This window comes from Anastrepha obliqua, chromosome 2, assembly GCF_027943255.1.
Source record: "Anastrepha obliqua isolate idAnaObli1 chromosome 2, idAnaObli1_1.0, whole genome shotgun sequence".
Taxonomy (NCBI): Eukaryota; Metazoa; Arthropoda; class Insecta; order Diptera; family Tephritidae; genus Anastrepha; species Anastrepha obliqua.
Window position 1 is genome coordinate 113471626 of NC_072893.1, and position 16120 is coordinate 113487745.

Below are 16120 nucleotides of genomic sequence, written 5' to 3' on the forward strand. Positions count from 1 at the left end.
GGTTGCGGCCTACCGGAATTCGAATAAGATTTCATTCCCAAAAATATTCTAGAGTTTAAGTACAAAAAAACAAAAGTACTAATAAATTTCTTAAGCACTTAAACCGGGATGTTTGGTGCGTAAAAAACTCCGAGTTTCGGGATCGCGGGATTCCAATAAGATTTGGAAAATCTTTGCTTCACTGCAACTTGAAGAAAAAACTAATTAATTATTATATAAACCAATACTGAGATTTTTCATACGTCAAAAGTAATGGTTTACGGGATCCTGTGATTCCTTTCAGATTTTATTCCAAATTATTTTTATACTTAGCTTGAAAAACTAAAAATGAATAAATTATCATACGACCCGAAAAAAAAGAAAATTTTGTTAAACACTAATATCGGGATTTTCGGTACGTAAAAACCTCCGGGATCCGGGATCCCGATATTCTACTAAGATTCTACACCTTATTTTAACTTGCAGAAAAAAAACTAATAACTGTTCATATAAACCAATACTGGGATTTTTTGCACGGGATCCCGAAATTTCGGGACTGATGTCCCTAATGCTAACCAATGTGGTTATTGTAGTTGTAGCAGCATATACTTTTTTGACGTTATTTTCCATATCATTTTCAAAAAAAAGCTAAACGGTGAACCACCCTTTACTTGGACGTGTTGTCCAAGCCACCGATATAAATTGCAACGACGTGCCAAAATTAGGAAGTTATTTGATAAAAGCACTAATTTACATTAATTATCTATTAATTTTATAAGCAACATGTCAGTGCTCCTAAATATCCCTGACAAAAAAGCGCTATTTCTGTTACCAGAATTTCACAATAAAAAAGCATTAAATTTCATTTACGAAACGTGACTTGTGAGGTAAAAACTATTTTAAAAAATGTTCTATTTATTTCAAAGATAAATTTTTACCAGCGTAAAAGCAAAAAATATGCATAACAAGTGTCGCTTAAGTGAGTGTGGTTGCGATAAGAGGCAGAAAAGAACGAGTTCCAATGACGGCAACAGCCGCAAAAACAAACAAAACAAAAAAAAAATATAAAAAAATAAAAATTGTGAATAAAGCACGTGTGGGCAGCGGTTTGCTCTACAGCTTTTCGCATTTTTCTTTGTCGGCTAGCAGGAAGCTAGGAAGAGGAAATTCGCACCAACGGCAATCGTCTGTGGCGGCAAAAACGCACCCGTGTACGCAGGAATCACCGGCACGCATGCGCTGTAGAGCACGCCAATCAGTATGAAATGTATGTACGTATGTGTGTATGTATGCACGCCTACCCACCTAAGTAAATACTATACAGTCCACAACCAGCCTAGTAAGCACTTTTTCTATCCTTTTTGCAACGCGCGCAGCTGGGAACTCAAGTCAGACACACACACACACACACACACACGCAATAAACATTGCGGTTTTATTTGCTTTGTTGCTTTACAATATTGTCACTGCTGACGTTAATACTACTTTTGTTGTTATTGTTATTATTATGCCAGAAGTTGTTGGGCGACAAGGTGAGCCGGTGCTATGAATGAAAATTAAGCGCAGCTCAGACCCGGCCTGGAGCCGACAGAGGTGACGCAGCGGCTTGAAACTCGAGCACTTGCGCTGTTATAAGATATGGTAGGCGATTAAATGCGCCACGGATTGCACAAAGCGCATAATGAAGAGAAGCTACGCACATACGTACATACATACGTGAAATAAAATATCAGCGGTTGCAAGCAAATCAACTTGGGCGTAAAAGGCGTCTGCTTACAAAGTTACTTGATTATGCAAATAAAAAAATTAAAAAAAAAAATTACAAAAAAAATTCTAAAAAAAAATTATAAAAAAAATCTAAAAAAAAAAATTACCATTGCCGTTAATGTAGAGGACAATCAGCACACAAATACTGCAAATTAAAAACACGAACAAAAACAACAAAAAACTTATAAAAACTGTGAGTCCAAAGTTGTGCAGACGAAAAGAAGTGAGTTGAGAATAAGCAGAAATGAAAGGAAAAACATTAATGCGCCCATGCCACACACATACATACATATGCATATTTTTATGAAAGTAAACTTATGCACAAATTTCAATGTCAGGAGCACGATTTATGCGTCTGTGCGCATGCGCGTGGTTTGTATGCAGGCGTCAAAAAGGCAACCTTTTAGCCGTCGGCAGTTCATTGACTTGCCGGTTTTTGCGCAGGCGTACAGGCGCACTTACATATATGTATATTGTGTATTCTGTGCATGTCTGCGATTTTGGAACGTACGAAGGAAATGTAGGCAATGAAAAGGATGAGGATGATTGAGTGATTTATGGAAATACAGATTGATCGCACAATCGGTTGATGCCTGACGAGTTTTGAAGTTGCGCTGAAGAAACAGTAAACACAAAAAAAAAACAAGATTTGAAATGATTTTCAAAGCAATTTTTAACTTTGATTATTTTTATTCAAGATTTTCACTGTATAGCTTTCAATGGATGCTCCTAAATTAAACTGAGCGCCGATCAGATTTGCTAAACAACCTAACTTACAGACGGTCCCCAAGGCTGGTATAATACGAGACTTGGCTTTCAGCTATGGTGAGAAACGAAATTAAGCGAGTAACTTCAGCTGCCACGTCATCGAGGATTCGGCAGCAGAATTCTGCCTGCTGATTCTACACACTCGCCCAAGTTGTCGTTATTTAGACGGCAACGAATCTACATGACGCCTGTGTTTATTATTTTCGTATATAACCAACATTATCTTAGTTTTGCTCATAAACTCGGTTAAGTCAGCTGATCAGCTGATTTTTTCAAATTCACTGAGAGCCGGTTAACGGTCTGTTATTGGCCACACCTTCTAGATTTTTTCGCCATGGGTGGACCCCATAGCCGAATGGGAACGGTAGGACTCGGATTCAAAACCCATAGTGACCATGAAACACTAAATAGAGGAAAAAGTTCCGATGGTTCCACGAGCGCCAGTGGCAAACCTCCGAGGCTATTTCTGCTATGAAAAAAAAAGATAAATAAATAAATAATTGGCGCGTACACTTCTGTTAGGTGTTTGGCCGAGCTCCTCCTCCTATTTGTGGTGTGCGTCTTGATGTTGTTCCACAAATGGAGGGACCTACAGTTTCAAGCCGACTCCGAACGGCAGATATTTTTATGAGGAGCTTTTTCATGGCAGAAATACACTCGGAGGTTTGCCATTGCCTGGCGAAGGACGACCGCTATTAGAAAAATGTTTTTTATTAATTTTGCTTTCACCGAGATTCGAACCAACGACCTCTCTGTGAATTCCGAATGGTAATCACGCACCAACCCATTCGGCTACGGCGACCGCCATGAAAAAACTCTTCATAAAAAACCTACAGCCGTTCGGAGGCGGCATAAAACTGTAGCTCCCTCCATTTATGGAACAAAATCAAGGCGCACGCCACAAACTCCAGGAGGAGCTATAGACCGGCAGATATGATAGACTAAATCGTCTGCCTTGAAGGCTTGATTTTGTTTACGTGCGAACATCTTTTAAAGTTGACCCGAGCAACGCCAGGTCAGCGGTTACCCCTCGTGTAGCTGAATGCTCGTTGTATTAATTTTCCTGTTACCCTAAACGCCGGGTCCTCCACTGAATTCTTCGTAACTAAGGGTTTTGGATACAGATAAAATATCCTACTAGGTAAAAACGCTTTTTTTCTTTCTTAGATATTGTAATTACTTACTTACTTAGATGGCAACTACAAAACCGATGATCGGTCTTGGCCGCGTTGACGCCAGTTAGACTTGGGTGGCCAAGTCGTCGTCGTCTTGGTTTTCCAAACGTAGAGGAGGACGTCGTTTTTTCGAGTTCCACCAGTACATGTCGAAAAGTCGTACCTTCTTTGCTGGAGTGTTATTGTCCATTTGTTCAACGTGGCGTAGCCAGCGCACCCGCTGAATCTTAATGCGATGTCAGCATACAGCTCGCGGTTCCATCTTTTTCGGTATGCATTATTCGCGCAAATTGGACCACAAAACTTACGAAGAATTTTTCCATCGAAAGCTTCTAATAACCGCACATCAATATTCGTCAATATCCAGGGTTCAGTGGCATACAGTAAGAACGGGAGGATGAGTGATTGATGATAGACGTTTTTTTCGTGCGACGAGAGAGGGCTCCGCTTTTCATTTACCTACCCAGCTCAAAATAGCACCTGTTGGCAAGAGTTATTCTTCGCTGGATCTCTTAGCTGACGTTGTTGTTGGTGTTAATGGTGGATTCTAGATAGACAAAGCCCTTCATTTCGCTGAACTCGTAATTGTCAATCGCAACCTGCTGCCCAATACGCGCAACTTTTTGGTTGTTGACACAAGGTACTTTGTCTTGCATTTGACCTTACATAAAGGCCTATTAATAAGACCAGGCCTATAAGAACTTCGTATAACTAATATGAGGTTCGGATGAGATAAATCTTGTGTCACCCTGAGTTTTACGGAATGCGTCCATGACATTAAAACTTTCTTACCTTTTGGCCTACAGTCAACTCCAAATCAGGTTGGTGTACATAAAAAGGGAAGTCTATATATCTGCCGCTATAAGCGTTCATTCAAATGCCACTAAGCGAGTATCCAATTCCGACCCTTTTAACTTGCCTATACAGAGAAAACACGACATTTATTTAACCAAACTTTACAAATTTCAAATATCCGTTGAGTTAAGCTCCGATAAACATTTAAAGAACTGTTTTATATGGCAGTACTGTCGCGCTTTAACCAAAGCGGGACTATTACATAGACGATGCTCAACCTTCTCTACTTCCGCCCCCTCTCAACTACTGCAACAAATGTCATTTCACGGTATATATTTTTCACTTCCCGCGCGTTCCCATAACTCTTCGGTGTTTCTTAGATGTTTTAGTGTTACATACTTGTACTATAAGCAATTTCAATTTCACTTCAAATCATTGTTATGCAACAAAAGGACAGCTCGTTGGATTTCAATGCACGTCCATGCGATGGCGTATGGAATTTTTTCATTTGTATTCAAATAAGTGCTATACGTCAAGGTTAACACTCACACCAGCGCCTAGCGCATATTATTAACTTACGAGGTATGACTATCAAGTAATGGTACTGATGTGGCTATAGAAGAAGTACGCGTGTGCCAAACGTTAGCAAACGTCAGCTGTTTAGCGTAAAGCCTTCGCTTTCGAATGCAGTACTATCGCGTCTGTGAGGAAATGGGTATAGCTATACCGATTTTTTTGGGCAGAAAAATTTTAAGGGGTTACATGGGTTTCGACGCTTCAAAAAATCGATTTTTTTTTGTTTAGCTTATTAATTTCTACAATATCTCAAGAATATATCCTAAATTTTCAAGTCGATCCGAATAATAGTTCGGAGATACAGCCTTTGGAAGGTGTGCGCTTCAAGCCACGTTTATTGTTACTCAAAACTTTAAACGCATTTTTCTCGGAACCGTGTTTTCAAAGTCGCTGTCAAATGTTGTCGAAAACTACTCAACCGATCTTGATGAAATTTTACACAGGTGTTCGAGATACAATTTACTCGCGCTTGAATGAAGGATTTTTTTTTTCAATTACAACTATTAAAAAAAAAACAAAATGTCAAGCAAATTTAGCCGAAATTTTCATTTTTTTTGGAAAAATGACTGCCAAAATACCAATTTTTACTTTTTTTTCCTTCGTTTTTCATATTTGATGATCCTGTCAGGAGTTATGCTGACAACGCGGACGCACCTTTTTTTCGAGGGATCACCGAAAATGACGTCACAATGGAGGAGTTTCAATTTTTGTTTTTGGAAAATTTCAGAAATTATTCTTTAAATATGTATCTTTAAGACAGAAAAAAGTTTGAATTAAATAAATAATTTATTACATAGAAAACAAAAATATGGAAAATAGGCCTTTTTTTAACCGACGAAACCCATGTAACCACTTAAGTGCAATAATAGAGCAATGAAATTCATTGAATTTGAATTGAGAGCTTAATTTATTGAAAGAAGGGAACAAAAAATATGTCTGCTAAAATTTATAAATCATTAAAAGAAGTTCGTGGAAATGCATGGTTCATGCCTCATTGCAGGTCCAGAGGGGTCTAGCAATGCACTACTTCTCAGTTTTCTAAACTGAAATTAAGGGAAATAAGACTTGAATTCAGACGCTTCTCGTTCTGAAGAAGTTGACAGAAGAATATTTTCGGCAGTGAAAAATGAAAGATTCGCATGGAGCTTTTTAGGGTTAGATGTGTAGCTTATTTTTAAAGAATTGGCTAGAGAGGCTGTGGTCTCGTTACCAATATGACCCGCACCTTTCCTTTCTATGGAGTTTGGGAGTGAAGCTGCCTTAAGGCTAAGGAAAGTTAGTTGACACTAAATTATGTATAGGGCTCTGCCAGGCGAAGTCTTTACTGGGAATACAATCAAAGGAGGTTTAGGAAATTCATAGCCACCACTAAGGATAAACTGAGAATACTCACGGCCATTCCCACTGGCCATTGAAGATTACACAGTCAACTGTACAGGATTGGGATATGGTGCACTGACTCTTGTTGTTTGTGCGACTAATAACCGGAGACTCCAACACACCTTCTCATTGAATGTATCGCTATAGCCCGGCGGCCAATTACAGCTAGAAAAGAGGCACATACCAGCCCAAGCCAGTTCAATCAAAAGTTTAATAAGGGAATTTGGTTCGGGTGAGGTACTGCGATGAATAGAGGGCACGAAAGACCATGAGGTCGAAGGGCAAACCTCAAATTTATCTACCTATCTTATATTGGAGGTGATAATAAAACTTGTTTACAGCCAACGAAAACCCCTCAAAAACCAGACCATCCTCTCTATATGCAAAATCGGTCGCTGAGTACGAAAGTCCACATTTTTTTTTCTGTCATGACAGTTTTTGATATATTATCAAATAACGGTTTTAGATTAAAGAAAAGAAGGTATATTATATCAAAAAAATTTCTGTTATCCGGAAAATCCGTTAGCTGATCAAAAGAAGTGATATATAAAGCAGCGTTAATTTAGTAAAGCGCCATCCCTTGGTCGGAAAAAACCCCAGTCATTGCAGTACGTAGAACCAGCTGCCATAGAAATGGTAAAGTGATACAATAACAACAACAGAAATATATAAAACGGAAGGTAATTAAATTTCCATTATTTCTTTCATGGTTAACCCTCCGTTGGACATCTTTTTTAAAACCTTCGGTTGGGCAGCCGGGTCTGGCTTTTTTGTACTGATTGAGGCCAGAAATGTCTACCCAGACGCGGCTGCCTAACAAAGGGCAGATTCTTCATAAAAATTAAACGTTTTCAAGGTATTTACAAAGTTAAAAAAAGATTGGAAAGTTATAAATTCAAAAAAAAAAAAAAAATTGGGAACGTGAAAAAAATTGGAAAACTTAAATTTGTTTTTTCTTTTGCTACAAAACTATGAAAATTTTCAATTTGAATTGCAGAAAAAATGTTTTGAAAAAAACCTTATTACTCATTTCTTAAGCCTGATTTATCTGGAAAAAATTTAAAATATTTATAAATGAAAAAAACGTTCGTTCTTCGGTAGCCACACCTCGTATATGTGAAGAAAAAATATTCTGCTGTCAGAACAAGAATAAGAAATGCTGTTTATACCAAGATATGACTCACATATCTTTTTCTAAATTGAAGCTTAGCAATTTCACTTTCACACCAGCCAAGGATGTCCTACTATCCTAGCAATGACTCATCTAGCATAAGTTGAAGGCGTTCAAAATAATAAAAATCCCATACGGCAATATAAGCGCTACGTGTGAAGGTTACTCATACATACACACACACACATATAAATATAGAAAAAATTCAAGGACACTGTGACCCAAATGCCTACAAAACTGAAGGAAAAGAAACGTGCTTGCTTACAAAAACGAAGAGAAAAGCCAAAATTAAGCGTAAGTGAGTCATCGACTAGATTAAAGGGAAAAATCGCGGCAATACGACAAAGCTTTTTCAAAATTACAAACCTCGCCTAACATGTCAAATTGGGCACACAAAAGGGGTAACTAATTTTGCCTAAAATGAAATAAAAGAAGAAAAAAAAATACTACAAAAGTCCTAAAACGGAAGCACATTTTTGCAACAGTGAACAAAAAAAAATGAGAAAAAAAAATTAAAATTTTTCGCAAATAACCCTTATGAGTCAACTTTGAATGCCTGCTGTTAAAAGGGTTAATTAAAGTTAAACAACAGTAAATTAAAAATAATAAATATTAAAGCACGCGTACATGCGGCGGATTACTAGGTAGTAGGTAGGTTTTGCACCCGCCTATGCGGCGTCATATTGGAAAACATTAAAGCAATCTCAATGCACCACAGGATCACAAACTAAAGTACGTTTTTGGGAGTGTGACCGAAAACAATCAAATGAAGTGCCCCGCAGGAGGGGCGCCACCACTGGAAACATGTGCGCACCGCATGCGATGCTAAAGATGAGCGTGCTGATGGTGGTGATAATGATGTTAAAGTAGATGTAGTTATATTAGTTAGAAGAAGAAGATATGCGCAAACAAGTAAAACAGCATTAAAATGAGGCTGCTTACAGTGGAGAGTAGGTAACGGATGTAGATGTACATAAGCATGAAGCTGTTAAGTGACTGTTAGGGGTGAAACAGTGCTATTAACTTTTCGCAGCTGAAGAGAAAGAGAGAGTTTGATGAATACGGAAAATGCGCGAGCACCAAAAAAAAAAATGAAATATGCTGAACAAATTACAGTATGTAGGTAAATTTTTAAGATAAAACCTAATATTAATAATAAAGAATTAGAGAAATATTTGTGCTACTATCTTCTGCCGTACTTCTTTAACACTCGAGCTAAAAAATATACAACTTCTATTCAATGTACCGCAAATACATCTCTCAGCTGTTACTCAACGCGTGCTATAGCACGCTCTCATAGTTAATGCGCGCGCACACAATTCCAAGAGCGCAATAGAAAACAAGAATAAAATAATTATATCTCTTATCTCTGACAAAAGTCACCGGCACTTCACAGCGCACTTATCACAAGTATCGATTTTTCCACATTTTTCCCTGCTTTTCCAGCACAACCCAGCATTAAGGGGTGGATGCCATTTACGAAATAAACAAGAGCAACAACGACACAAAAAAAAAAATGCTATCAGTAAAAATGTGCAACAACCCTCTAAATCCTATTGCAGAATTTAACTTTACACACCGTTCAAGGAAGGAAGGAAATGGATGACAATAGCGAAAGCAAAGCAGCGGAAAAGTACTCATAGGACATAAAAGAATAGGTTTTATATTTGTGCACGTAGATTGTATGTAGATATACGAGCACGCATGCCACGAATTTTATGAAAATAATAAAAATGGATCTGTGTGGTATTACATTGTGGGTTTTGATGCTGTTTCCTTTTTATTTATTTTTTTGTAGCTTCCTGATGACCTCTTGGTAGTGGGCAAATTAGTGTGCATTGAACTCGGGTGGTGCTGACAAATTAGCGACTTTTGCATTGTTTGTGTGTGCGTTGCAATTATGCGATTCCATATATTTAGTAGTTGAGCTTGTGCGCTTGGGTGCTCTGATGAGGTCAAGGCTTAACAAATACTAGACTCTTTTAGTGACAATAAACATAAAAAGTGCAAAGAAAAATTGTGCTAATATTAATTTGCACTGTTAGAATATAAGTAAAGGGAATCTTATAAAAAACAATAATTTTTTTTATAGAATAAATGAGCTTACGGTTGTCATAGAAAAGCTGAGAAGTCCGTCCATATTTTTAGAACCCTTTGCACTGGTTCGCTGTATGTATTTGAATATAACAGAAAAAGTTAATGGAATTCCACTATGAAACTTTCGGGGAATTGGGTAGGGTAGGGTAGGTAAGATGGCAAGAGTACCCCAGGTACACTACAAGTAGCACTTACGTGCCGTTTTGATACCATAAAGTGGACCACTACCTGTGAAAGGATTAAGGGAGGAGATAAGACCGTCTACAGCCATCCAGTGCTGTTGATGTAGCGGAGGAGAGAAAAGGGATCTAGGCTGGAGAATTTCATCAAGTCATCCCCAAAGGGGACGCTGAGGAATCTCAAGCGCCTAGCCGCCAAAGCCGGACATCTGCAGAGAAAGTGTTCCACAGTCTCTTTCTCTGTAGGATCCCCACAGCTTCTGCAATGGGGGTTGTACGGAATTCCAAGCTTCTCCGCGTGAGTGCCGATCACCCAGTGGCCAGTGATCACCGCAATGAGTTTGGAAATGGAATGGCGGGGGATTCCCATCACCTTAAGCCATATTGAGGTCATAGTGCTTTTGAAATGGCACACGATGAGACAGACCTCCATCTGTCTTGCGCTTTTCTTAGAAAGAAGTTGTGTAGTTTCCCTTTAGCGACGGCCAAGGGGATACCGATGTCTGAGAAGAGGGCAGCTGGATTCGGTTCTGCCGCCCCCTTCCTGGCAAGCTCATCGGCAATTTCATTTCCCTCTATATTCCTGTGCCCAGGAACCCAGATGAGGGAAATGTTTCTTGCACGTTCGAGGCGTTTAAGTTCCTCCTTGCAGGAGTTCACGAGAAGAGAGCTGCAATACGGCGACGACAGTGCCTTGATTGCAGCTTGGCTATCGGAAAAAATTTTAATGTCTCCCTCCCAACAGCGATCCCGAAGCATTTTGCATGCCTGCAGGATCGCGAAGACCTCTGCTTGAAAGACGCTGCTTGTCTCCGGCAGTTTATAGGAGACCGAAATGCTGGCTGATTTGGAGTAGACCCCCGCTCCCACTCCAGACTCCATTTTGGATCCGTCAGTGAAAACAGAGGCATCTATATCCGCAACAACTCTCCCCTCTTTCCAATCTTGCCTGCTCGGAAAGATAGCCCTAGCACAACCCTCAAAGCACAATTTGCGGATGGAGAGGTCGGTGCGAATATCAGAGAAGGAAGGGGAGATCTGCTTCAAGATGCTGCTATGCACTACAGGGAGTTGTCTCCAAAGGCCAAACTCCTTCAGTCTAATAGCACTCTGAGCAGCAATGGATTTAACCTGCAGATCCACAGGAATTAAGTGGAGAATAACGTTGATCGCAGCGGTGGGACATGCCCTACAGGCACCAGTGATGCCTACACATGCAGTTCTCTGCACTCTCTCTCTAATTTAGTGAAGTTGTAGCCCTTCTGAAGAGCTAACCACCAAACTAGGCAGCCGTATGTCAATATTGGCAGAACCACTAAGTTGTACATCCAAAGTACGACACGTGGCTTGAGGCCCCATTTTTTGCCGAACATAGATTTACAGGCGTAGAAGGCTATATTAGCCTTCTTAACCCGATTTTCTATGTGCGGCTTCCAGTGGAGCTTGGGGTCAAGTATTACACCACCGGGGAATTGACAAAAAACAAAATTTTGCAACAAATTTTCCCAAAATTTCTTTTGAATTTTTCCCCAAAAACTTTGAACCAAAAAACTTAAAACAAAATATTTTAGTTTATTTCATTTCATCACAAAAAGGTAATGCAATCCCACTAAGGAACTATAGGGATTAAAGAGTATAGTCTCAGATAATAATTGTTTTTCACAATTGACAAAAAAAAAATGTTCTAACAAATTTTCCCAAATTGTTTTTTGAATTTTTTTGTTCAAAGTTTTTGTTCTTTTTTAATATTTTGATGAAATTTTTTGTATATATTTTTTTAGGATGATATGAAAAGAAATGAAATAACCTAAAATATTTATTTGATTTTTTCTATATTTTTTTGCTCAAAGTTTTTGGGAAAAAATTAAAAAAATATAAAAAAATTCAAAAAAATATTTTAGTTTATTTCATTTCTTTTCATTTCACCCTAAAAGAATATGTAAAAAAATTTCACAAAAATATTGAAAAAAAATATTTGGCTTCAAAAAACTTCATACCAAAATATTTGACACTAATAAATCTCAAAATTATTAATTTTTGTTCAAAAATTACTTTTTATTACACTTAACACTTATTTACACTCTCCCACCCGGTCATCGGTTTCCCTCCGACTATTGTTAAAGTTAGTTTGCCCAACTCATTTCTCAGGAAAACTCAGAAGAGCTGTAGCTCCATTTTTCGTGTGGTATTTCGAAAATCCTATGTCCCCAGTACAAAAGACGCAAGACGCAGATAATCCTGGGGACTGCACGCAATTCAATTTCCAAACTTGTAACTGTACTTACCGGTCATTGGACGATCTGCACTCATGTAGAAGAATTGGGTTTACCATTTAATCCTCATTTCAGGAGCTGTAGGGACCTTTTAGAGAACGAGACTATTGAAAATTTCCTCTGTAAATGTCCGGGTTCGCCAGCCAGACGATTAAGGTCACTGGGTGCTACTTTTTGCGATAGACTCGGGCAGTGCTCCAAACTAAATCCCATTTAACCTCTGGTCCACTTATATCTGCCCTTTGGAGCTCTCATAATTGTATCAAAATGGCGCTTTAGCGCTACTTGGGGAGTGCCAGTGCGGTACTTCAACCCTTTCACGTGCCTACCTACACTCAAGCCTACAAACAAGCCAATTTTCAGAAAAATTTACGATCATCCCCAGAATACTTGGAATCCTTGACATGAAATCGTTCTGATTATATTTTCTTAAAACTTGCTGAGCCAATAATTTATCATGAACTGGAGCAACTGAAATGTGTGTTAAGGCTCACTACTATTTGTCTCCTGCTTTTTCCGTCAAATGTATGGCCCTTTTTAAGGCTAGTGATTGCCCAATTTTACTCTGAATGCCCTGAAACTTTGACATATAACCTTTCAGTAAAAGTGCTATAACTATAACTGCTGTAAGTTTATATCTTCGAAAGAAAAAGTTTACGAAAAATTTATGAGTAATAAGACTGCAGGACGGTACTTATCAAATAAGATACAATCATGAACTGGAACTTTTAGCAAAACACGAAACTGTGATAGGATTTATAAAATCTCAGAGGAACAGATGGCTTGGACACTTGTTTAGAATGCCCAAGGAGAGAACAACTCGAAAGACAGTTAAAGTGCGCCCTGTTGAGGAAAGAAAAAGAGGACGCCCCAGAAAGAGATTGTTCGAAGGCGTTAAAGATAACCTTGCAAAGCTCAACGTGCGGCGGTGGAAAGAAGAAGCCTTAGATAGAGACGGGTGGCGAAAAGTTGTGAATGAACCAATGATTCACCAAGGATTGTGATGCTTAGAAGAAGAAGAAGAAGTTGATATCATCGACCGATACTTGTAAGTGAATTTTTTTTTGTTTTTTGTTTTGATTAAAAATTGCATTTTAATTATGAACAACTACAATAATTGGTTTAATTTGACTTTTACTTTTTTGAAGTAACACATGGGCCAGTAAAGGAAAGGCCGGTGTTGCGACATGTCGTTCTGAGACATTTGTAAGTTGTGAGACATTTTGTAAGCTACAACAACAAAAATAACAAGGCCAAGCCAATCGTTGTATGGAAAAAGAAAATAATTATTGCTGTTGTTTTTTTATTGTTGTAACAGCATAAACACTCCCCACACATGCACGGGAAATGCTACTGGAGTGACAGTCCTTGGCCGGATATGTGTGATCCGGTAACGCACCACCGACTGTCGTGGGAACGCATTTTGCGTAAAATAAAGCGGTTTTGTTAAAATATTTTAATTCTTCTATATGCACAATTAAAGCTTTTTTACCGATTTTCATATTTTATTCCGCTCTGTACCGCTAGTTTGCGATATTTTGCATAATAATAAAAATTATTTATTTTCAATTTACCTTCTCTTTGAAAATTCCTTTTAAAGTCGGTTTCCAAAATAGTATTGCTGCAAATATTTTAGATAGAAACTGCAAATATTTTTCTTTTAACACCAAAATATGTTAATTTCTTTTGAAGCAATTATTGTATAAATTACACACTTTAATTCATTTAATTTTGTTTAGTATTTGGGTATTTTTAAGTTTGCACTCACTAATCTTTATTAAACTTCGAAAGCAAATTATTCACTTAACTGGTTTATGCTATTTTTTATTTATTAAAATTTTTTTTCTATTTCTTGTATGTCGCTTTTGCAATTTTACTGCCAATTTTAATTGCGAAGAAATTAACACTTCACTTTTGTTTACTTCAATCCTTGCTATTTATGCCTTCATTTGTTTATTCGCACACAAGCAATCTTTTATAAACACAAATTTTATTTTCACATTAAAATCATTCCGCAGAGTAAGTAATTTTGACGCTGGAAAATCCAAAGTACACATTTGCCTTTAAAATTTGTACATACACACATACATACATATGTAAGTACACACAATCGAGCCAGCAGCGGCGCGTACACACCCTTTTCTGCGCACAACAACACTGCGGCGCGAACTGCAACAAATACAACTACAATAAAAAAAATCTAAGACTGAAAATGTAATAAATGCGTGCATGAGCCCCCACTGCCCTCAATGCTAGAAAAGCTATAAAAATGTGCAACGAAATTTTCTACTTTGCTGCTGGCTTGAAGAATTTTCCTTTTGAGGCACAAAAATAATTTTGTATTTTTTGGGCGGTGAAATATTTCACTTCCGCCGCGCGTACTGCCGCAAATCACGCAAAAATAGAAACATCAAAATACACTGTGAAAATTTGTCTAACAACTAAGTTGCATACCTGAAGGCAGTGCTGCAAATTTTCTAAAACTTTCTTGCCTAGTTCGTAACATATTTCTATATTTTCTGCTACTACAAAACACATTCGCTACTTTTCCTGTTGCAGCTGCCGCATTGGCTGCTGCATATCAAACGTCAAATGCGGCGCCCCCACCCAAAAAAGGCAAATCTCCAACCACTACGGGGCTAGGCAGGCAGGCAGGCTGACAAGCAAGCCAAAAGACAGCCAGGCGGCATACAATCAGTCAGTCAGCCCGGGCTCGACTACGCTTCGCATGCCTTAAAAGTCGCCGCAGCTGAGAACAAGATCCACTTTGTTGTTATTATTGTTTTCCCTATTACGAAAATTCACTTCCTTATTTCTTTCAAATAAGGTAATTTTAATGCTGTCTGGAAAGAGGCAGAAAATGTTGTGCAGAAATAAGTTTATGTGTAGCAAAAATTAGCTTGCCTATTGGTGATAACTTAAATATTTCGGTCGCCCTTTCGTTGCTAGCACATGGCAAAAAAAAAAAATTGAAGAACAGAAAACACTCTTAACAACATATGGTATACTTGTATATGTAGATAAAGCACAAACACACACTCTACAGCATGCAGATAAAGACAAAATACAGCTACACTATCAAATAATAATTTCGCTACAGTTGGAAATTCGACAGCAATAATCAACGCGTTCACATTAGTTTTTCTACCACTTTGAGCACACACTGAACTTAACAACAATACTAACCAACAATGTCAAATGACAGCCAATCAAGAACTAAACTACACGACTCATGAACGAACCGTATTGAGTGGCCTACAGCCGAGTTGTTGCTACATATGTATGCGCAGGCAAAGAGTCAAGAGCGAACAGCTATCGGAGCAAGCAGAGCAGAGCAACTACATGGGAGTAACGGCAATGAGTAACGGCAACAGACACGTTGGGGAGAATTCATCATCTTTGGGCAACAGACCTATTGGCTATGATGGCGCGCTGTGCTTGTTTAGGCGTACAGTAGGCGCTTTTTGGCTTGAAGGGATGAAATTGAGTAACCAGACGAGCGGATGATATGCAGAAAAATGGCAGTAGAGAATTTGTGAAATTGGAAATATAAGCACTTTAATATAAAAATATTAAGGCGTGCTCTAAATTACAAAATAGTACTGTTCCACCTCCATTTTTTTGTTTGTTTTTTACTTTACTGAATAAGATCGAATAAATTATTTCTCTTGCAATGACTCAGAGGAGACACTACAGAAACGAGAATATGTAAACCTTTATTACTTATACCGATTGCAAGCAAATTTTCCAAGTCCAATTCGTTATTTAATGAAACAGTTTTTTTTCCATATAATTACTGCAAATCATATCGATATCTTATAAATCCCAAGGCTGCTTTGAATTTGTAGAATGGGCAATAAGAAATGTTCTTCCCAAGTTCGGATTTTTTTGCGGAAGGTAAACCGAAACCAAACAAAAATTTATGGCCGAAATACGGTCGTTCGCAAATTATTGCACTAA

The 16120-nt window shown here is 38.2% G+C and overlaps 1 protein-coding gene across 5 annotated transcripts in view; it reads right to left on the reverse strand.

Moving 5' to 3' along the window:
• The window catches only part of LOC129237509 (guanylate kinase), a 231153-nt gene extending 215739 nt beyond the window's left edge, over positions 1 to 15414 (reverse strand). Inside the window, exons 1-2 of one of the 5 annotated variants that reach the window (XM_054872306.1) lie at positions 15347 to 15414; positions 13735 to 14195 (exon numbers count right to left, since the gene is read on the reverse strand). The gene's annotated coding sequence lies outside the window, so the exon portion shown is untranslated. Of the gene's footprint in view, positions 1 to 13734; positions 14196 to 14614; positions 14634 to 15168 lie in introns of those variants that run through there. The other 4 variants (XM_054872304.1, XM_054872303.1, XM_054872307.1 and 1 more) reach the window with 4 other exon arrangements.
• Between the last annotated feature and the right edge of the window lie 706 nt (positions 15415 to 16120).